This window comes from Argiope bruennichi, chromosome X1 (genome assembly GCF_947563725.1).
Source record: "Argiope bruennichi chromosome X1, qqArgBrue1.1, whole genome shotgun sequence".
Classification (NCBI taxonomy): domain Eukaryota; kingdom Metazoa; phylum Arthropoda; class Arachnida; order Araneae; family Araneidae; genus Argiope; species Argiope bruennichi.
In genome coordinates, this window is record NC_079162.1 from 33,113,641 (window position 1) to 33,138,745 (window position 25,105).

At 28.4% G+C, this 25,105-nt stretch overlaps 1 long non-coding RNA gene across 1 annotated transcript; it reads left to right on the forward strand.

Annotated features, from left to right (window-relative positions):
- The first annotated feature begins 9,594 nt into the window (after positions 1–9,594).
- LOC129958707 (uncharacterized) lies at positions 9,595–20,721 on the forward strand. Its single transcript, XR_008783288.1, has 4 exons — positions 9,595–9,720; positions 12,380–12,420; positions 17,159–17,437; positions 19,825–20,721. It is a non-coding gene; the product is annotated as an uncharacterized LOC129958707 (long non-coding RNA).
- Positions 20,722–25,105: the final 4,384 nt, after the last annotated feature.

The window sequence follows — 25,105 nt, forward strand, 5'->3', positions numbered from 1 at the left end:
GCAATCTAATTTTTTCTATCTTATTTTCAAGCAAATGTGGGCAGGAATTAATCCAAATAAAAAAAAAGTCTTACATTAAAGTTTTGGTATTTCAATTAATTGTTTACTAGCTAAACACTTACCGTACTTTCCTTCAAATAAAAACAAACAGTATTTCTATAAAAAATATCCTCAGCGGAGTTTTCCCATCTAGAATAATACCCTAGCAAGAAAATGCATTTACAGTATCCATAGAAAAAAAAAATGTATCATTATTCAGACTTTTGCTGTTTCAGAAACGTAAGACGAAAAGAATTTAAAAGATGAAAATTGGCCATTTCAGTAATTTAGATTTTTGATTATTTTTAAAGGAATAATTTTAATTATCACTTTATAAGATATCAGAGGATTTACTAAGAAACTTCAAGAGATCGATAAATTAATTTTCTAAGGATTTGAATAAAAAAGAAAGACATCCATTGAAATTCATAAAATTAAATATGTTTTGAAGAGATTTTATTTAAGAGATTAAATTACTATTTCAAGCTATTACTTATTTAAGGGATATTTAATTATCTCTGAAATAAGCGATTTCTTAAAGTAGCATTGAAGTTATTATATTGTAATACAATTTGCGAATAACGAAATTTGCATTTATTTTGACTTTCATCTCGCTGGGTTTTATTACCTTCTCAAAGAAAATTAAGTTTTTTTAGGAGAAATTCATTTTCTTCTGAAACCATGGAAACTCCTAAGAGAGACGAAAATAAATAAATAAAAAGCCACATTAAATTTATAAGACGGCTTTCATGCGCATATCATATGGTTCAATAATTCAATATATATTCAATATATTTTGCAGCTGTTATCAAATCTCTATTGTACTGAAATTTTTACATGCATCGCTTACATTTTCATTTTTTAAAATTAATTCTTAGTAATTTAAGGATTTATTTATAAAATAATTTACTAATTCAATTGTTAACATAAAAGGGGATTTTTCTTAGTATAAAAATTTATTATATGTTTAGAGAGCACGGAATAGAGCGAAATTTAATAAATAATAATACAGAACATGGAGAGATAATAAAGCAGTCACTTTAGCTTTTTCTTTTCGTGGACGGTATCTACAGTACACCAGTCTGACAGAAAGAAAAAAATGGTTTATTTTGATTGCCCAGCTGTTATTTGAGCATTAAATAAACAAATGAGAGGGAAAAACCTCTTAGATAGTTTATTTAAGTCTATACTACATGAATTTAAAAAAATGGCATTTTTCTTATTGTTTTATCATCTATTTGATCTGACATTCGTGTAAATGCTTGAATTTTATATCAAATATTACCTAAATCCAGAGGAGTCAAAGATGAAAGGGACAACATATAGTTTTTATGGAAATTTGTAGAGGAGGTAGTAGGGACCTTGTTTATGCTTTGGGCAAATAACTCTAAAGAACGAGCTTCATCAGATACAAGTGAGCAACTGTGCAGAAAATGCCAGAAATATTTAGCATCTTACGTATTGCCTTGTGATATCCATTTAAATGGAACTAGACACTTTGCGATACATATTGACAATAATGCAAATATTCCAAATGTGGAAAATTACCATTTGTTAAATGGGAAAAAATATGTATATTTATTTGTTTCAACAAAAACAGCAAATGTTTTAGATCACTTCACGTATGAATAGTTAAATATTAGCATTTTGATAGTTATGTGAAATTTTAAGATCATACATATTGTATCGAATTTGATATGTTCATTAAATTTAATTGCATCACAATTTTATCTCGATTTTTTAATGTATTTTTCTATTGTTATATGTGAATTTCCCAAAACAGCAACAAAAAAAAATTACTATGAATTAAAAAAAAAATCAGGCATTGAAGGGTAATCAGTTGAATTACTCGCCTACATTACTCGTTCATTATCGTGTTGCTTGAAAATACAAATACTACTGATAGTTGTTTGGAGACAGACATCGTGCAGTATATACACAATATGTCGTACAGCACTTCGTAAAGTATGTAACGATAGAATTATCAGTTCATATGTGACAGTATTTCATTAAAAAGCAGCTTCCATTAAGCCAAATCGGGAATGAAAAATATCGAAACAAAATATTTATATTCAAGGATCTGATACATCCTAAAGTTATGTTATAATTTTTTGTTTGTTTGTTTGTGTTCGCTGTTATCGACAATGAAGTGAAAATATGATCTATTTTAAGCGGTTTCTTTACAAGAATATTTTTATGCCTTCGAAAAAAGCTAAGAAATGTAGATTGTTAAAAGATTAAAATAACAACAACTGTGTCTTATATAAATCAATTGGAACATATAAAAATGAACCGCCAAGTTTAATTAACTCTTTTACATAAATAATTAATAACAACATACAATAATATATAAAATAATTGGTTTTAATTATATATAATAAAAATACAGGATGAAAGTAAGATGTTAAGAAAGTAACATACATTAATACCTATTGAAATAACTTGAATGAAGCTTTTTTTGCTTCTATACTTTTTTTTTAATGACGTTAAAAGCATAAATATTTCAAGAATACATAATTTTAAAACTTAAAATGTCAATACTTGGACTATGTATAGTTACATATTCTTTGCATAGACCTTCAATAACTTTGATAAACTGTCAATAACTTTGTTCGCGCAAATTTTTTATGGCCTTAAAATAATTATGTTACATATATCACAATATTAAATCTGCTCTTGTGCATTAAATGAATTTGAGCTTTATAGTGTAATGTTTGAAAAGTAGGATGTCGATTCATATATTGTCCTTGTCATCTGATCACGGTTCAAAATTACGAGTCTGACCCCAGAAAAAAAAATCTGCGTGTTGCTTCAAACGCAGGATATTATTTTAACTAAACAATATTAAAACAAATCAAACATCGTAAAAAGTATTACTAAGTACATGCTGCAAATCAAATTACGATTATTGAAAAATGAAATCTCCAGTTTTGATATTTATTTCCTTTTCTTTTTGTATTGGTCGTAGTGGCCTGGTTGTAAAGTCTCTGTATCGGGTTCGGGGATTTCAAATCTAGAACCTCAATTCTACCTTAGAACCACCACGTAAGTCAGTCTAGTGAACATCCACCTGGTTGGCGAGGAAGTTCGGAAAGGGATGCCGGCTCAGGTATCTTCCCCGTCTTCTGACCAAAGTTCAAAAGTATGATGTCAGTCCCAAAATAGAATGTTGCTTAAAAAAAGAAAAATAAGTAGAGTTAAACTTTTTATATTTCACTTTACAGAATCGGATGCTTTTTAACGTTGTTAGATATCAAGTATTATAGATAAGTATATTACGCATTTCACATTTGAAGAGAAAAGTCTTTTTTTAAACAAAAGCATTATACAAATATTTTTCCAATAAATCCTTTCGACCTTTAGTAACTGATTTTCATTATCCCACGATGATTAGTACGAATATATGAGAGCTCATTAGAAATGTTAAGATAGATAAAAATTCAAAAATAATTCAAGAATTTTTTTTTGAGAAAATTTGTTACTACAATGAACTGAAGTACAAAAATTTAAAAAACGTTTGCATAAATCAGATATTGAAGTGCTAAATATTTAAACTTAGTATTGCAACTTAGAATTTCTGAGACGCTTTAAATAATTAAATTTATTTTGGCAGTTTTCTAACTTACTACGTTTAATAGGTGAAGACAACGTCTATTACTCGCCTATTTATCCTAACATAAGAAATGAATGCAATTTTGGAGTCCATAAATCAAACTCAAATACTCATATTTATTAAATTTTTGCTCACTTCATTGATTGTTGACAGCTCTTTCTCAATAAAGCATGCTTCTCAAATATTTATGGGATACTCTTCTTCCTACTTAGATTTTTCCAGAAAGTTTTATGGGTATTATACCAATATTAGCTACCAATTTTCCTCTCCTCATTTTTCCTCAAAATAATATTTATCGCTTCTTATTATTTGAGATACTTGTTGTAAGCATTCTGTTTAGATTCAGCTTTATTTCATTCTGTCTGAAGTCTCAACTTGAGAATGTAATTAACTTCCTCCAAGATAGTGAAAATGCTGTATCAAGATATTTTTACTTTCTAGTATATATACAAAGAAAAAATATTGCGATTTAAGCAATAAATGTACAAATCATGTACAACAAATGTACAAATAAATGTACAAATCATGTACAACAAATGTACAAATAAATGTACAAATCATGTACAACAAATGAACAAATAAATGTACAAATCATGTACAACAAATGTACAAATAAATGTTAAAAAATAAAAACAAATGTTAAAACAAATATAACAGTGTTAAAACTAAATAGTTTAAATGTAATAGTAAAAATACATTTAAATAGTTTAAATGTAACAGTAAAAATACATTTAAATAGTTTAAATGTAATAGTAAAAATACATTTAAATAGTTTAAATGTAATAGTAAAAATACATTTAAATAGTTTAAACGTAATAGTAAAAAAAATGTTAAAACAAATGTACAAATAAATGTTAAAACAAATGTACAAATAAATGTTAAAACAAATGTACAAATAAATGTTAAAACAAATGTACAAATAAATGTTAAAACAAATGTACAAATAAATGTTAAAACAAATGTACAAATAAATGTTAAAACAAATGTACAAATAAATGTTAAAACAAATGTACAAATAAATGTACATTAAGCAATAAATGTATAAATCATAATGTACAAGAATTTGTTATCGATATCTGATGAATCTCCATGTTTTAGACCTTCCCGAGTCCGAAAACATATCTTTGGAAATTATATATCTCTATCTATCTAATGGCAGATTAAGGATTTATTTGACTATAAAGGATGTATATCATGAGGCCTCTTATTATAAATTTCCAAATTCTTATTTCGATACATTTTTTAAGTTAATCAATGTGTTAATGGTATATGTTAAGGCAATTTTTTGCTAACTTTGCAAAAATAAAGTCGCCTGGTTTTATAAATGCTGTAAAAATGAAGTAAACATATAGAAACATGATTAATTATACGATAAAAAGGTATTATTTTCTCTAATATCTTATAATTCATAGAATCTGTATTTTTTAATCCCTTTATTTATTTAACAATTAAAGTTTTTTTTTAAAAATTTACCTGCCTGCAGTTCCCTCTCAATGCAGCTGCAGTAGGCAGTTATCTAGCCGGAAGCCTGTCATTGTTTCTGTCTGTCTAAAAGCAAATAAACACAATAACTTCAAAACATGATGAGCTTAAATTGATAAAATTTGGTACACAGTTTCAACATCTATATATATGTTAATATATATAGATGTACAGTGTAAATCTATATATATGTTAATATATATAGATGTACAGTGTAAATATATGTTAAATTTTAAACAAAATCTATCAAAGGGTTAATCGTATTTCGGTCTGCATTGCATGCATATAAACACGATCATTGAAAAACGCAATGACATAGAAAAAATGAAAATTGATATATGATCTTGCTGCTAGAAATTTTGAGTCAAATTATGTTTTCATCTGTCGACAAAAAGGTCTTTAATATGTCTACTTGGTTTTTTTTCCTGTAAAGAAACTCTCATATGCTGGACTATGAAAATAGAAATCTGTGCACTCTTAGTATTTACGACTAGGCATGAAGTTCACAATTTTTACGCTGAAAAAGTAGATAACACCTTTCCTATAAAATATACGAGAAACTTTTAGAGAGACTACTCCCTTTGGCTCTCTTACGCGTTCAAGATAATAATTCAATCGTACCACTGATTCATTAGATTTTTTACTTCTGTAGCTGTCTACAGAATCTTTGTGTAATGTTGTATTATATTAGCTTCCACTTTTGAAGCTAAAGTCGTATAGAAGATTAGCTTCCCGTTTTGAATTTGTAGAGCATAATCATAACAATCGTACCATTTAGTAATTAGAGATTCAATTCTCTAGTTGCTTATCTACAGAAACTATATTATGTCACGTTACATTAGCTTTCCGCTACACTACTGAAGCTACACGAAAGCAATTTGGGGATGTATCTCTGTATTTAAGCATATTTGGGGATGCAAATTTGGAGCTTGTTCAGATTACGTAGACAACACATTAACTTATAATTTCAATTCCCAAACTTCTACATCATACCAACTTAGTCTCTCTGCAGATAGTTATTCTTTTCCATTACATGGCATTCCAGAATTTGTGATCACTGCAGTCTCAGACTGGCAAAAATGCTTGAGATATTTATATATTCAACATAATTTTTGTGCTGACTCATAACGTATATAAATGACTTGATTATTATACAAAAATGTAAAAACGGTTTAAACTGATGCATGTGCAGCGGTGAAAGTTATTGAATCAGTAACACATCACATTCCCGGAAGGGAAGGTGTCTTCTAATTAGATAATAGAAAAAGCAAAACAGTTTAAAGGGTACATGACGTGCTTTAAACCTCTATAAATAATGTGAAACGTATTGTTTCGGAAGTAGACAGATAAAAATGTTCTGTAAAACTTATAAGATCATTGACACGAACTTAAATATTTTTGTTAATAGAATGACAAAAATGGTATACTATAAAGTTTCTATTTTTATACTTTAATATAATATACATGTTTATTTTCGCTTTGGTGTTAAATTCTTCATTAAGTAGGATCACTACATCAAAAAGTACTTCTTCGACAAACTACCCGGACAAAGTGAAATTTAGATGTTTCATCAAATGCGCTGAAGATTTTTATGATATTCTGACGGATGCATCCTTCCCTTGCGTTTAAAATGAACTTAAGTCTGACATAGCTCGAAAGTTTAAGTTCTCTTACGTTAATCAAACTTTCATTTGTATAAAACTGAAATATTAAATAACACAATTAGGAACGAAGAAACTTACAACTGCTGTTTTACGTTGTATTTTTAGAAAGTTCTACAACTTTTTATATTCTTTCAAAGAAATTTGCTAATAAAATTCAATGCACAAAATATGTTTCTCATTTAAAAATAATAATGACATTCATCCGGGCAGGGCTTCCGAAACTTTTTCTCCCCGTGAAATCTTTGGAAAAGAATCAAAACCTTATTTTCATACAATTTTTTTTTCATTCATTCAAAAATTGAAATATTTATATATGAAAATCAAGTTCTGATTAATGGTCAACAAAAAGTTGAAGCAGACCATCACCAATTCTTGATGCAATGTTTGACAAGATGGTTTTCTTGAGAATTTTGAAATACAAACATTAGAAGACTTTAAAAATAAAGTGATGTGAAAAAATTGGCAATTTCAGTTTTGTTTCATTCTATTCTATTTCTGCGCCTCAAAAATAAAACCTCTTAAGAAACAATTTTAAACTTTTATAAAGAACAAAAGTAATTTCTAGTGTGTAATGTGTTGGAATACAGACTTTTTGAGAGCAGTTTTCTTTTCTTCTTTTCGACTTACAGGACTGGCTATTTAAGAGACCCTGTTTAGGAGGATTATTCCAAGCATGAAAACTTAGAACAAGCAAAAGTACAAACAAAATCATCATATGGACTTATAAAGTGCATAAAATATTTCAAATCCAATTCCTTGTATTCTACGTATAATGAGCCCTGTTCATTTTTTACTTATATTTTTCTATTTGAAACCACGTTATGATTATCTAAAGACATGTCTCGTGAATTATACAAATCATGGGCGATAGTATGGAAGGTTTCTGTTATAATAGATTAACCCCTTAACTGTTCGGCTTTTTACATTATCTAATCAGACACCTTCCATTTCGGGAATGTGCCGTTTGACTGATTCAATTAAGAATACACAGATTATTTGAGATATTTGTGGATTACGTGCCAAATTTTGTGTCGAATCATGGCCTCTTTGAATGTTTTAATTTCAGTTTATATGTTTTAAAAGCGATAATTCGATATCTGTATGACGAATGGGAACCACAATTAATTTGTTAAAATGACTTAAAATCTTTGATTTTGTGGGTGAAGCCTAAAATTATTTAGAATCTCATTCATTAAATCATTATACTTTTAGCTTCGCCACTGATAACATAACGTGCTTAGGTTGAAACTTAAACGAAAAACGAAACTTAAAACGAATTAAATGACATAAATCTTTATCTGCGTTTACAAGTGCTTATTGCAGATTGGTACATTTATCAAATCAAAGAGTATTTTCAACAAAAAATTTGTCTTGAAAGATTAAAATTTTCTTTATATTTTGTCATGTTAAAAATTAGACATTTATTGTTTACATTCAGTAACTAAAAGTACTTTCTTATTGCAATGGAAAGAATTATATTTTTTTTCCAAATGTGCAGAAAGATTTCCTAGTCTAAAATTATTTTACTCGTCTCACAGATGAGGGATAAAAATTAAATCTATTAATATTTCATCAATTAAATTATATGTGCATATAACTACATGCTTTATTTGCTATGTGTATAAATGCGCATGAATAAAGATCCGTCTATATGCAATATATATTATGAAATTCGTAGAACTATCATAATTGATTTATTGACTACTAAAATATGTTATTTATAATATATAAAAATGGATACTACAAAACATTAAACGTGACATAAAAATCTTAAAAAACTAAAAATTACAAAACTTAAGAATTTTTTTATCACTTTTCATTTTGTTCTTACAAATAAAATAAACGATCAACAATCATTTTTTGTGAAAAATTATTTCAATCACTTTCTTAAGAAGAGAACTAGAATTGAAACATCTCGGAGAAATGTCTAAATTCGATTGTAAAACCTCTTTATTTATTGCTTGCTATTTCAATATTTTTGTTTCTCATGTTTCGATTCTGTCTAATTTTTCATTCTTGCAAAAACTTTTCTATAATGAGATTTGTTTTGAGGAAAGACCCCAACCTCTTGTCAATCACTTTAATGACAACCGCTCGCATCTGTTTTTATACCGAGATCCCCCCACTCTTTTTTCCTTTCCCCTCATTCTTCTGGTGGGTATCTTTATAATGCATCACTTTATACGTAAACAATCTGAAAATTATTCTCACATGTCATGCCTCCCGTGACACCCTCTCTAGTAAAAGTCTCTGCCCTAATTGGTAACCGTACACTCTTATCAAAACAAAGCGCGTGTAATAAGGAGGGGACAGACTAAATAAAAAAAGGGGGATTGCTACAAAAAAAACGGGGGGTATGACACCAACCACCTTAACCTCCCGCCTTAGCGCCGAAATTAGTATCGATTCGCAAATGCTGAAACGTGCTCTCACCTGGCTGGCTACATCTCTGGGGGATGTAAGTCCGCAGGTAGGCAGAAATATCTCATCTCCTGATCAGGTTTCAACGACAACGAACAACTCCAGCATTAGCGTTCGTTGCGTACGTGAAACCGGAGCAAAAGGAGATTTTGCAGAAATCTCTGCTCCTGTCTCAGCCTGTGGGTCAGATTCACCAATCTTCCTCACTGCACTGCTCGGTCCAACCGGATCCGTCATTGCTCTTCGTTTTCACTCCAAGTCATTCATATGATGGGCATTTATCCGCTGGCCGATAGAGGGCGCACCCCTCAACCTGTAGCGTTCACTACAGTGACGTCACCTATCGATAGCGTAAAGGAGAGAGGCGGAGAGAAAGAGGGAGAGAGGTTGCTGTGTAATATATTACCTCACCACAGCGTCAGAGATTGTTCGATTTGTGTAGCGCCTAGGCACTCAGTGACTAAGTTCCGCTTTTGCTTCGTTGACGATCTAACTTCGTTGGTAAGTCATTAGGTTTTTGATTCCGTAGAGGTTGCATTATAGGGATTTTGGGCAACTTGGTTGTATAGATATAAACAAAGCAGACAGGAAGAATCTTAGGATTGCATTTCGGATGGTGATGGGAAGACTTGTACCATGGAGAAGGATGGAGTCCAGGGGACGCTCAGCAGTGAAATCAGCTTTAACCCCATTTTAGACTACGAATTTACATATTGAAGCTACTCATATTTAAATGTAATAAAATCTTTACTATCTAAAATTCCCTTTTTTAGTTTTTTCTATAATATATAAATGAGTAGTGCGACCTAACTTTCACTTTTTCTTTTTTATTTGCCACTTTCCATTGTTTCGATTTTGAATTAATGAGATAAGTTTGTTTACTTTTTGGAAGCTACTTTGAGATTACAATCAAATGAGGTATAATTTCCTGATTTCTGTTGGTAAAAAGAAATATTAAATATTTAATATTTTTTTCATGTTTTCTTGCTTAGTATATTTTTAAATATTTTTATTATTTAAAATTAGAAAATCATAATAAACTTTAATATAGCAATCTTCAACTCTATATAAGCATAATTTTTAAACAAATATTTGATTCAGGGTATTTACAAATACCATCTGTTAAGCATCAACATCTTTTTTTAAATAATTACTGAGTCAGAATAATAATACTACTTTATAAAATGATAAATAAAAATGATTTTTTAAAAATTTTCTAAACTGCTGCCGTTTATTTTCAACCTTATAAAAATCTATTATTTACTAAATGCATAATGCGAACAGCTGTATTTCTGTTTATCGATGGCGAAAGAGAAACCTTGGAAGCGCTCTGCAAAGAAAACAACTTTACTTTATTTTAGTTTAGGAGTTTATGAATACGCGTATGGAACCGACTCATATTTGTGTGTAATAAAGTGTTTACTCCCTAAAATTCATAATTTTACTGTCCAGTATAATGTATAAATGAGCAGTGTAATATAGCTTTCACATTTAATTATTTACTTTAAATTATGTTTTGATTTTAAATTAACGAGGTAAGTTTTTTTTTGGGTACAATTAAGCCTTTGATGTGTGCATTTAAATACAGGTATGATTTCCTGAATTCTATTGGTAAAAGGAAATATTAAAGATTTAGTGATATTTTTTCATACTTTCTTTCTTGTAGTATATGCAGATACAGTGAATACGTAAAATCATGATATCATAATTTAGAAAAATCTTTTTCTTTAATAAGAACAATTTGTTAGCAAGTCTATAATTTAAAAAATTTCTAAGCGGTTTCATAAGTATTTTTTTGTAAATATTAAAATTAATTAACACTCTATCTGTTAAACATCCATATCAATAGAATTTTTAAAAATAAATATTGAGTTAGAATAAGAAGGTTTTTAAGATTTTTTTTTAAATTTCTTAAATGGCTGTCATTTATTGAAAACCTTTTGAAAATTTCTTGTCTGCTAAGCACTTAATGACGACAGATTTGGTTTTATATTTATAGATGTGCGAGAATGGTAGCCTTATAATTCTCTGCAAGATAAGCAAGATTTTCCCTCTGTTACAGTTTATGAATTTATAAAAAAAATCATTAACTGAAACTGGTTTAATTTCCATTTATGATCATAGAATCGACTTGTATTTGAGTGTAATAAAGTGTTCACTGTCTAAAATTTAATGTTTTGGTGTCTTGTATAATATATAAATGAGTAATGTTTATGTGTTATGTAAGAAATATGATTTCCACATTTTTTTTTTTTTTTACTTATCAGTTTCCATTTTTTCCGATTTTGAATTAATGAGGTAACTTGTTTACTTTTCGAGTACTGCTAAGCTCTTGGTGTGTACATCTAAATCAAGGTATGGTTTCCTGAATTTTATTGGTAAAATAAAAATTTAACATCCGGTGATTTTTTTTAAAAAAATTGTTTAGAATATATATATATATTATGATTAATTCATGCTTTTGTAACAGAACAGAAACAATCTGTTATTATATAAACGTAATTTTTAGCAAATTTTTGGTTTTGAATATTTACAAGATGCTTTGCAAATATTTTTGTAAATCTAATTATCAAATAACTTACCATCTGTTAAGCATTAATATCGAAATAATTATTTGAATAAATAATGAGTCAGAATAATAACCTTGTTTTATAAAAAGAAAATTGGAAATCTTTTTAATTTTTTAAACAGCCATTATTTGCTGATAAACTTATGAAAATCTATAAAAGATTAAAGACCTAATTGCGACAATTATTTGTCGTATAAAATTGCTTATAGAATTAACCTTTCTATTATAATTCATTTGTCTTAATATATATTAATACACCCGAAAATAAGTTATGATTTTACAAAATATGTAATAAACAAATCTTTGAGCTTTGAATAGTTCAATTTTTTCATCTTATTACGATTGTTATTTTCTACTTTTAATAATTTTTAAAATTTTAATAAAATTTATTATCTATTTATTATTTAATATTTTTGTCAATTTAACATATTATTTTTCTAACTTAATTTAAATGTTATTCTATGTTAATTGTTCTACATTTCCTATACTAAATAATAATCTTCTCCTATACTAAATAATAATTATTATTGAGAAACTGGCCATAAAATTCAAATAATATTTCTATAATTAACTGCTTTTATAATTTTCTAGGGTTGACTCAACACGGAGTACGAAACTCGGCTAAGATTTTGGTAAATATTTTCATCGTCCAATTTTATTACTTTCATTCTTAGGGAATATAATTTCTGAAATTTTGTCAAAATAGGCATTTATAATTTTATTTTGCTATATCCTTTATCAATTTATCATGATTGTTATTAAAATTATGTTTTTGACAGCTGTTATTGTTAGTTTCAAAAAATTAAGATGAGCATAAAAGCAGAAGAAAACAACTTTAAAAGTATGCTCAGAATATTAAAATTTTATTGATTGCAGCTATTTTAACTAAAGATTCGTTTCATAAAAGTGATGTAATATGTAATTAGGTGGTTTTATTTATGAAAATAATTTTTTTTATAATATGATATATATAAAACATATATTGATTATTATATTTTAGAAATTTTGATGCAGTTTGAATTTATTTCTTACTTTAAATATTTTATTAGTTATTATATAATTTTCAAACAATTTATTCTAAGAATAAGTTTATTTTTTGAGTTTCTAATTTTGAGTTTTAATTTTTTAACACTCATTCTTAAATATCAAAATATTACTTTTTTACCATCTTTTGTAAGTCTTATAGAATTTACTGTTTTCATTTGGAGTTCATTGAGTAAATTTATATATGCTTTTTAATCTAAAGATTTATGAACTTATATTAAGAAGTTAGACATGATACAAAACTTAAAAAAAAAAAAAAAATACGGAATGAAACTGGAGAAGAGATGGTTTTCAAGTAACAATTGCAAGAAAATTTTCTTTTGTTTTAGATTGTATCTAATATATTTTTCACCACGTTTGTAATTTTTGTTTAATTTTCTCTCAAATTCAAATCACATAGCAACAATTTAGACTCTTTTGCAGTTGAAGGATGAATCAGATTTGCAAAAATTAAGGTCTTTTTCACGAAAGATTGTGCACTTCTGAATTTTTTTGAGGGAATTAGAAAAATTAAATTATGAAAATAAGTTTATATGCATAATATTTCTTTCTGAAATTTATTAATGGTAATTTTCCATTTTAATGTCATAGTTATATGTAACATTTTTTATTATGAAATTATAAGATATTACTTGTAATAAAAATTTTGGACATTTTAACAGATTCGATACTTTTGATAAATTAGTATCTATTTCATTTTAATGAATTATATAAATTCCACATTCAATCATTATACATACAATAATTGTTTATTCTATACGATAAATTCTTTTGTATCAATAATTTTTTGTGATATATTTAGAAGGCCATGAAAGGATTCCAAATATATAGCTTTTCCTGAAAGCGTAACATAACTAAATTTTAATTTCTTTCAAAAAAATATAAGGAGTATCGTAATTAAATGTGTTATCTCAGAAAAGTAATTGTGCTTTGTATGCTTTATATATTTATTAAATTAAGGATATGAAATATGAACTACCAATTTTAATAATTTTTCAAATATTAATTTAGGTATGAAATATAAATATTCCTTGGTAATTTCCCTTTCCAAGAAAAACTTAAATTTTATTAAAACATAATTTGTATTCATTTTTTATTTGAAATAAATAAAAATATTTAACTCTGATAGTGAGTTTTACATAGTATAAATACTTTAAGAAAATTGTAACTAGAATAATGATGCATATACATGGTCGCTATAATTAAAGTTCACTTGTTCAAATGGCTTTAGAGCACGCTCTATGATTTTTAATGAGACGTAATTTCACTAGTAGGCATTACAAGTTATGCGTTATGTCATTAAAATATCCGTTATGTTATGAATATACATATCAAATTATATATAAACGTAGTTTTTAAATTGCTCTATCATTTCCATATATTGATCTATATTACGATAAATAAAATAATTTAGTGAAAGGCTGCAACATAAGCTGGTGAATTTTTAAGTGTTTACTAATCATCATTTGATGCATGTATGTATTACTAAGACTATGACTTAATGAGCTGAATATGATTCAAAATTTTGAAAAAGTAAAGTTTCCAATATTTAAAGAAAAAAAGTAACATTTTTCTTTAGTTGGCTTTAATAATAATCCCACTACTTTAACTCTTTCGGACATCTACGCATTACTATGCTTACGCATTTAATTTGCATTTATTCTATTGATTTTTTTTTTTGCATGTTAATTACACAAGGTGTTCCTAAAAAGTGGAATAAGCTTTTACTTCCCTAAATGATGTTCCTAGGTATGTACTTCCAACTACAAAATTTCATTAAATAAGATGGGTAATTGTATGAAAATACTTTGGCTTCTGCAAAAAGGGGGAATAAAAAATTACCGAAATCAAATTTTTATATGACTCCCATTGCGAAAAAGTATCAATAAATAAAACGTTTTTTTTTTTTTTTTTTTTTTTTTTACATTTATCTGCGCGCACTCAGTTTCGCGTTTCTATCTACAAAATTTACAGATATAAGGTTATTTTAAAATTTAGAGGGACTTATTAAAAATTTAGATGAAAGAATTTGTTTCAGAAATGCAAATTTATTCAAAACGGAAAAGCTCCCATACGCAAATATTTGTCCACTAATACATCATCCGATTATTAAAAAAAAAAAAATCTGTTAATTATGCATAATGTTGTTTAGTTTGATTGATCGACAGCTGTAACATTGACTTTATAAATAAAGGAAGAGAAATTTGTTGAAATTGAATATATAAGATATCTTGGAGAAGAATTGGTATGCCAAACAAGAAACTGAAATTATTCGCTTGTACTTGTGTGGTTTCTAAAAGATACACATTAGTTCAGTAACAAGGAATATTTGGATATACTGATAGCTTATGCTGTCTGTAATCGTAAAGCCTACCTAAATGTAGAAGAATCCAAACATCGTTTTTCGAATTCTAAGCATCCTTCTAGGAAGTGTGTTTATAGAATGGTTTAGCGATTGCAAACTGCAAGATTCTTAATCGTCTGGAGAGAAATGCGGAGGATGAGGCGATATACATGAGATGCAGAAATTGACATTTTGGCTTAATCTAATGTCACCCTAATGTACCCCAGTTAATTTAAAATCTATCGTTCCAAAGCTGACAGTGTAGAGAATATTTCAATGTAATAATTGACTGCCGTACAGTATTTAGAGTCCATGAGCTAATACATCAGTCGCTTGGACAACAACACGATCGATGCCCAGAATTTTACAGTTTGGTCTTGTTTTAGGTAAAAACAAATTATTATTCTTTTCTGAGAAATGCAATTTCGATGCATGTTGCTTAAATAGAGATAAACCATTACTCCGTGCCATCCTCAACTCTATCACTTTTGAAACGGTAAAAATCCATTCTTTGTTCAAGAGGTTCATTGTCAGTGGCGGTTTTTTTTATAAATGTATTAGCGCGGTATTTTTAAAAACTTTTTTACTTTAGTTCATTTTGTACACCAAACAGTATGATTGTGACCAATACTTAGTTGCTTTAATTGGCATTACGTCTGGATTAAAGAATTAATTGACTTTTCTATCGCGCATCTTAAGCGTATTATTAAAAGGTTATTGATAAAAGAATACAATTTTATTTAAAATGAACATTTTCGACACTCTTTCAAACACTTTTGGAATATATTATCCCTGAAAATTACAACAAAATCCTTCCTCAAACACCGGTGAGAGATATGGAAAAGTGGTCTACGTCAATAAATTTGCTTTTTAATGTATCAGCAAATTTTACAGATAGAAACAAGAAAATTTGTGTCATTATATTTGAGTGTAAGAAAAATGTTTTAAGCATTGATACTTTTTATTTATGGGGGTCTTTTTTTCCCCTCTTTATAAATGCCGAAGTATTTTCAAACATTTGTGCACCTTATTTATTGAGACTTTGCAATTGGAAATATATATATAATTGCAATATTTAAGGAAATATAGCCTTGCTCCATTTTGAGACACCCTGTATATTTTATTAAGAATAATCTAAAGATTTCAAAACAAACAAAATAAACAGAGTTCAACTAAAAGTATGTAATTGAGTAATATCGTAGAAAATATTCATAGTTTCCTTAGTTTGGTGCATAGTTTACCATATAAATGGAATGATAGGTCTTTGTTTATTCTTTTGATAAATGAAATTTTCTGTTGTTGAAAATTAAATTTTACATTCATAACTCTCATAAATTTATTTTCCATTCTGATAAGACATTTATCATATGTTTTTGCTTTTATAAATAAACAGGAAAATCTATTTTATCTTGCATTTATTTTAAAATATTGTATGTCTGTTTTCATATGTTTAGCTTTGTATTTTCACTCCGTATGTTAGACTTTACAATTTATTTCCTCCGTCTTAATCACCTTTAAGATAATTCGAATAAAAGATTATATTTTCTATAAATACAAAAGTGAATGAAACAATTTGCAAAGAGAAAGTTTTTCATCGTATCAATTTTTCTTCAGTATTTTATACATTAAGCAAAAACGCTCATTAATTAGTCCATTTCAGTTCACGTTACATTTTGTGAATAAAAAAAATTTAAATTTTCTTTTTAAATTTGTTATTTATTAAAAATAAATGATTTTGAACTTATTAATTAAAAATTATTCATTCATAATTCATATCTATCCAGATCATGCTACCGTTTAGACTCCATCAAACCATCCCCAGCTAAAATCACTAGTCACAACATTTATATAAAAATACATCTGCATTAGTCAGTTTACTTATTTTCATATGATTTTGCTATAATTTTTTTCTGAATGCTTCAAATATTTTCTTTAAAATTGTTTTTAAAATCATTGTTATGCAAGTGCTGTAAATTTAACAGATTCTGTGATATTCGTCATTTTTGGATATTGCCACCCAAGAGCGATTAGCCATATCCTTCAAGCAAGATGGAAAGTTCTGATCAGAATAATGACAATCGACAGTCTACATCAGCTGACAATGAAGAGCAGGGATGCCAAAGGCAAAAGATGAGATATTCTGGGAAATACAGCTCTCAATTGATCCACAAAAGTTTAAGACTTCATGCTGCGGCTTCCATGAAAAGCAAAAAGCCCCCAAAGAAGCTGATTTTACTGAGAATTTAAATCTCAGCTGAAAGGTGAGGTGTAATATTCAACAGCAATCAATTTTAAGCCGGCATAACTGAAAATTACATCACTAATCATAATTATTAACATATTGGTTATATATATTCCTAAGGTAAATATAAGATCCTTGTTCCAGATATAATTTCAAATCTACTGCACACTGTTAATTGTTGTTGATAAGGTAAAGAAAAATTTCTTTACAGTTTGAGATACCTATTCAGTTTTGATTTATGTTTACTTTGAAGATATAATTCTAATTTTTATATTAGAACTTATATTTTTTATATCTTATCTATTCATTTAATGCCATTTTCCGTTTACACTTAAGCCATACGCGGTTTGTTACATTTTTACAATAAGCTCAGTCTTACTTGTACTGACGCTTTAGAATATATGATAAATTTAATTAACTTTGCCGAATTTATTCATTAATTTGCTCTTATCTTTTATAAAGTGATTAGTAAATATGTACCCTATTGCTAAATATGTTAATAAATATGTATGTTTCGGAAAAGTCTTTAAGCCTAAAAGAACACCGTACCCAAAATGATGCAAACTTGGTAACTTCCCTTCGAATTTTCTTTGCTCATGGTTCTAATAACTCAATATTGTTATGTGTAAAGTTGCAGGCTACTTTCACAGGATAATCGGCTTTTTCTTTTTAACAGCCAAAAGTTGAACACCCTTTTACTTTTTAAAGAAGTTTGCGTTAGCAGCTGCACAACACAGCGTAAGACATTAGACAGCAGATGCATCGTTTTGAATGATGCGGAGCAACGTTTATTTACAAATTGGATGACATGCGTAGTTACATTATTATTTATTATTATTTACACGAATTATTTGAAGAAAATCAATATAATAAAGTCTTTAGATACGCTTGATAAAGAAGTTGATTAAAAAAAAAAAGAGTTGGTTTTTCAATGTTGGCATGGAAATGTTGATATTCTAGAAATAAGAATATAATTAAATTATTTTTTGACGATTTCCACTTCACAATATACGTAATTAAAAAGATTTTGAATCAAATATCATGTAGATTACAATTTTGTCACGGATTTTTGAAAATTTAGCATTTCCATAATTGTTGTATATTAACTCTCCTTCTGTTCTTGATTCATTGAATTTATTTTTCAGTAAAATTGGAAACTCTTAAAAAAATACCATTAATTGTTAAATACTTATACTAGCTTTCGTTTATATGTCCTATTATTTCTCTTTCGTTTATATGACCTTATATTTTAAATATTTTAGTTAAAGATTGCTATAAGCAGCGATTACTCAAGTTGGCAACACACAAAAAGCTATCATTGCACCAAAGAAATAGTCCTGAGTACGAACTTACCATATTTATAATAATCTAATAGTTTTGAAGAAAAATTAATCTTAAACACCAAGATATGTATTTTGTATTTAAAAGAAAAATTATTTAATTTTGGAAACTCTTTCTACAGCTGGAATGGAGTAATGCATATTTCAACGCAGTTTAGTTAGTTAATACCTTTGCTAGCTTACGTACTTTTCTTACGTATTGTCAGTAAGCGTTTTCAGTTGGTTTTCGGAGAACAAAGATTTCATAAGATGAAAAGGGGATGTATTTGTCTGGATCAGAACTTTTTGTCGACGTGTAATAATATCGGAAAAACCAGGAAAAGGTTCTGAACAATATGCAGGCAAATAATCAATTGTCACGACACATTATAACAATTTTTTTTTTTTAAATTTTCATGTGTATCTGTAACAAATAAATGCAGTGCGAAAATTCATAGCAAAAATGCATTTTCTCTGGTAATAACGTAATTGCATTGGAAAATCTTTTTAGGATCATACGACGTGTATTAGCAAATTCGATGCTATCTTCTTTTTACATACTTTATTTAATTTGAGTTGTTTAATCATTGTAAAGATTAAACTTTGTAATCGACATTTAACTCGCTTTTTGATGTACCAGAGTTCTGAATTTTTATTTACTTGTGTATTATTGATAGTATATTACCATCTTTATGTTTTCATAACTAAATTATCAGTTAATCGCTAAGTTTAATTACATTTTGATTTGATGCCTGCGATATCACTTGAGAATGAATTGAAAAAAAAAAATGTGTGAGATTCTATAATATTTATAAAGATAATTTATACACTAAAAGCTAAACAGTTGAAAATAATTAAAATGAAAGAAGTTTGTATTTTCATTAACTATTAAAAATTTGTTTTAAAAGCTATTTTTATTAAATTTATTATTTTACGACAAGAAAAGTCTCAATAGAATCTTTTGCCAGTATAAGTTGTATAACTTAAATACTTTCCGAAATATAATAGGTATTACAGTACATATATGAAATTGAGTTAGAAATAATGTCAAAATGAATATCTTTCTCAGTGTCTAAATCTTTTTCAGTCAAATGCATATATGTATACTTGGAAAATAATAAAAGTCATGGATGAGGAAGATGAAGAGGATGAGCAGGATGGAAGCGATAGAGTCATCGTTTCATTGTCAGTGTGTTGATGATTGTCATCACGAGAAAGTGGAGATTGGAAAATTGGAATGGTACAGAATAGTGATGGTGCTCTTTTCAAAGAACACTCCGGCGACTACGAGCATCATTTCATAATCGCAAAATAAATAAATAAATAAGATAAAATTTAAACTATTTCTAAAAATGTTTTAGCAGTTCCTAAAATTTGTTGCCCATTTCATTTGTCACCGAGAAATCGAATACCATTTCTAATATGAAATTAAATTACAGTTTTCTTACCTGGACGTTGTGAAAAAGTGCAACAAAATGTCTAATCGAAGGTGATTGAAAATTCATCCTATTAGCCAATTCATGTTTAATAGAAACCATATCAATTGAGCAAAGAGTGATCTGTACCATGATAACAATTTTAACAAGACTTCAGATTTGGTAAGTGTTCATGTCAAGCTGTGACTAAATGTTTCGTGATATTTTTTTGGTTTGGGTTTAATAAATGTCTGCTTTCTGTAACAAGTGATAATATTTTACTTATGAACTTATCCATATCATTTACTTAATGTAAACTTGATGTTGTTAAGAAAAATTTCGTTGGTTTGCAGCTAAATATAAAATTAATGTTATTGTCGTGTGTCAATGTTGTAATAAAATTTCTTCTAAAAATTAATTTGCTATTGTGAGTGTGAAACAAATGTATTTTATTTGTTAAGTTTTTGGTGTATTTAAAGAGTTTGTGAATCGTGTGAATATTTCATATTGTTGTGTAATCTGGGATGAAGACATTTCTCTGAAATTCTAATAAATTCTTTTCCACTGGCTGCATTTTATTTTTTATAAGCAATTCCGCCATCTTTTACATATATAGAAACATAATATAATAACAAATTATCATGCGTACATTCTTATTTTTTTTCCTTCAACACATTCGATTTAAATGTCGAATAAATTATTAATTTTTAAATCATTACAAATAGTTTGCAAAAAATTTTATATAATTCTAAAATATTCATTGCATAAGAACCAAATTTCATTTAATCTTAAAATTGAAGCATTATTCGCAATGAAAAAAAGCACAAAGCTGAAACAGATTACATTGTTTCTGAAATTATTTTTTCTTTGTTTTCAATAGTTATGCTTTTTGGATTGTAAAGCTTCCTCTATTCAAATTTTTTATTTATAAAATTATGATTAAACTGCATTACATTTATCATTTTTATGCGTCTTCACATTATTGCAATATGAAAGATGAGAAATGGATATGTCGACTCATATATGATCATTGTCTTCAAACGATAGTAGTTGATTAGCCCTGTCGTGTTTTGACCTGTTTTGTGGTGGCGGAGTGATCGACTGCACACAAGAAGTAGTTAATTGGTGTTCATTGTATATTTTGTTGGATTTCTCTTTAAGGACAAATGACATACAAAATGAATGCTTCCAAACAAAGATGCGAAGCTCTAACATCGAATACATAAGCGCATGCGTGTGGATGACATATTGCGTGGAACGGACTTAAAAACGCTCGTGGCAATTTCCGTGTTTCGTTATTTTCACGCTCGCATAACAAATTCCGTGATATTTTTTAATTACGAAATTCAAGACCAAATAGCTAAAATTAGTAATCATTCAATGTTTAGATAATGAAATGATGTGGAGAACATATGATAGGCTTTAATATAACAATATTGAGTACAATGACAACAATATTGATAACAATGCAACAATATTTAATATATTAATATTGAGTACAACGCATGGAAATCATACTGGATACATCGAAAGGAATGCTAAATAAAGTTATGCAGGTCACTACGGATAATGCAGATCAATAGTTGCACATTTCGACAAGAAACCATAAATGTGCAATGCTTCACAGTTCCCACGTTATTCATTTCGCAAAAGGAAGCTGAATTTTGAAGGTTACTCTTTCCAGAAAGTTTCATGAGATGTGTTCACAAGATCTATTGTTACTGTCCCGCTGACTTCTTTCATAACACAACTCGGTAAGTACAGCACAAAGAACGACTTCGAATTTAGGATCTGATGAGAATCGTTTTATTTATTTGTACGTCCCAGTTTAGCTTAACCATTGATTACATTCCATTAAGCTCTTCTTGAGAACACTACAAACCTGTTATTTATCTTCCATTGTTCGAGAAAGAAACCAATATTGCAACAGAGTTCTGATAGTTTGAGAAGGCATCAAGATTGATAGGTGTGCAGACCTTAATATCTTTTTGGCAAAGTTTTTATGGTTATTTTAAGTTATAAAGATGAGATCTTGAAATCTTATGCTGCCCTTTCCAGTGGCCCATTTAACTTTTATTTCATTTTCATGGAGGATAATTCTTGTTCGTAATGGCCTTATCTCATTAAATAATTTCTAGAAATTGAAGAAATTTAGAAGCATTTTTGAAAATGCCCATCTGAATGTATAAAATCTGTTTTATGACCCGTTTAAAGATGTCTATATAATAATCATATTTTAATGCACTAAAATTAAGTGCTCAGAGATTTCTTACAATTTTGCTCTATTAAGATGCATCTTCTAGATGTTTAGGAATTTTTAATAAAAAAAAACCTTTATTACCATACACTTGAAACAACCTGGCCAGCTCTGATTGTTGTCTTATAAAAATCTGCCAAATAAACAAGTTATTTATATTACTAACTTACGGAGAATTTAATTTAAATATACCATTCAATATTTTAATGACCTTTAAATTGGAAGAATTTTCCCAAAACTACAAGCCTATCAGCACATTAATTTGTTGCACATAACTTCAAGCATCTTTCTAAAGAGTAGGGATTTATATATATCAACCATTCCTTATAGGATTTAGTTCGGATACAAATTATTTGATTAATAATAAATGGCATATCATATAATTTTCACAATTTCTTTTGTAAAAATAAATATTAGTTTGATATTTGATGATTCTACATAGGCTTCCAAAAATTAATGCTAAAGATAAAAATGCTTTTTTTTTCAGTTACAACAATTATAAATCTTTAATGAAATTATTTTTTACGAACATAACGCTTAAGCATGACTATATATAGTACATTCCCGAGTATCCGGCCTAATATGGCGGAAGGACAGACCGGATAACAAAAAAGGAGGATAGGCTGGAGTTCTATGAACTCATTTCTTTGCCCACCAATGACAAAATACAAATGTTTTATACCAAAACTCACTGTTGTAATACGTATTTTCTCACTTCTTAATGAGTATTAAGTCTCCCATTTCTTTCAAGCCACGCGTGATGTGAACACGGCCGCGGCCAGGTGAATTATTGAAGCAGTTGCCGGTAACGTTTCGAGTTAAAATAGAAGACTCTGTACTGGTAGTTTGTATATGTTAATATACTGCACTGTAGGTTACAAAAATTTATTACAGAAAAAGTAAGTTAAAGGATATAAACTGTTCACACTTTAATCTAAACTCTGTAATTTTCACTGTGGTACTCTTAAAAAACATTAAGCATACCCCAAGAATAATTTGCGAATACTGTACGTACTGTGCATTTATAATCAGGAACAGCGGCAACAATTGACGTCCGTTACAAGCTGACGAAACACTGAACAACGAGCAGAACGCTGCTCTTTTCCTGTCACAACTTGCGTTTTGGGCAGGACATATATGAAGACAGTAGTAAACGCCCTCTTCCAACGTCTTGCCTTCCTGACATAATTATGATAAAAGAAAATTAGTACGGATAATCGTGAATCGGATACTTCGGAGTGTACTGTAATACAAAAGTTTTATACTTTTTACTCTATATAGAAAATGCATTTTTTTTATATGAAAAACAGGATTTTCTCTAAAAAGATTTTTTTTTTTTTTTTTTTTTTGAAATTTGCAGTTTTTTTTTAGCAGAATTTATCATAAGCCTTTGAATTCAGAATATTGCTGGTATATTAAATAGTAGTTTATTTAACCCTCAACGACTTTACTTACCGGCGGTGTTCTTCAAATGGTGTACAGGTTATGAAAGTAGGCAGAGAAAGATTACAGAGTGCATGTTAGAACAAGTAAAAAACATAATCTCATGAAACTAAAACATGTACATGGATATTAACAGACAAAAAAAATTAGAAAATGTTGACAAAACAAATAACTAAAACCAAAATTAATATAGAATACTAATTTAAAAAATAACAATATAGAAAAATTAATAAAGTATGTGTAAAAAGATATATATATATATGAACAGTCACACACTCCGAAATTTTAGATTTTAAGAGTTTGTTGAGAGTATATTCTTTGAAAAGTATGGTATAAATAGAAAGTGTTCATCGGAAGCTTCTAATTTCACACCAGGACTTCTCTTTCATAGTAATAATTAGTAGTACCGATAAATAGTAATTCGTCATTTATTTGATTTGTTAAAATGAAGGAAATCCTTTGAATACAAATGGGCCGTAAGAAGTTGACAACAACAATGGATTTCATAATGTGACCCAAAGATTGAAAACAATTTAAATCGGAGATTCTGTTTTGTCAGGTCTTTTTTAGGTCACGCATATGTCCTTGAAAAATAATTTTGTATTTTTTTTTTATTATTATTATTATTACGCAGTGGAAACTCTATCCTATGTCATCTCACTAAAGAAGATTTGGCTGCAAAAATACACTGGTGTGCAAAACTTAAGAAACAGAAGCTTTTTTTTGTCATAACTCCTCGAGAAATCATCTGAGAGACATAAAATTCAGAAATGAGAGACAACATTGTGCACTTAAACGATGACAAAAGCATAGTTGCGCAAAAATGAATACAATGCATATAGTATGGAATCGAACAAAATAAGGCTTTATTGAACTCATAGTATCGCTACATATGATTGTCTGTCCAAAAGAAAGAGCAACAAGCAGATGTTCCTTAGTATGGGATATGCCCTCCCCTAACTGCAATGTTTGCTTCGCACCATCTCTCTATACTCATCATCAGATTGTCCAACAGTTCTTGAGGTAAGAGTGCCCATTCCTCAATCAGCATCTGTTTCGGTAGTTGAATGTTCCCCGGAGGGTGTAAGAGTGCGCAAGGCGTTTCCCCAAAGCTTCCTACACATGTTCTATGGGATTTAAATCAGGAGAGAATGCTGGCCAATCCATTCGAGTGATATCTTCAATTTCCAGTAGCTGCTGAATATCAGCAGTCCGGCGTGGCCATGAATTGTCATCCATAAAAATGAAGTCTG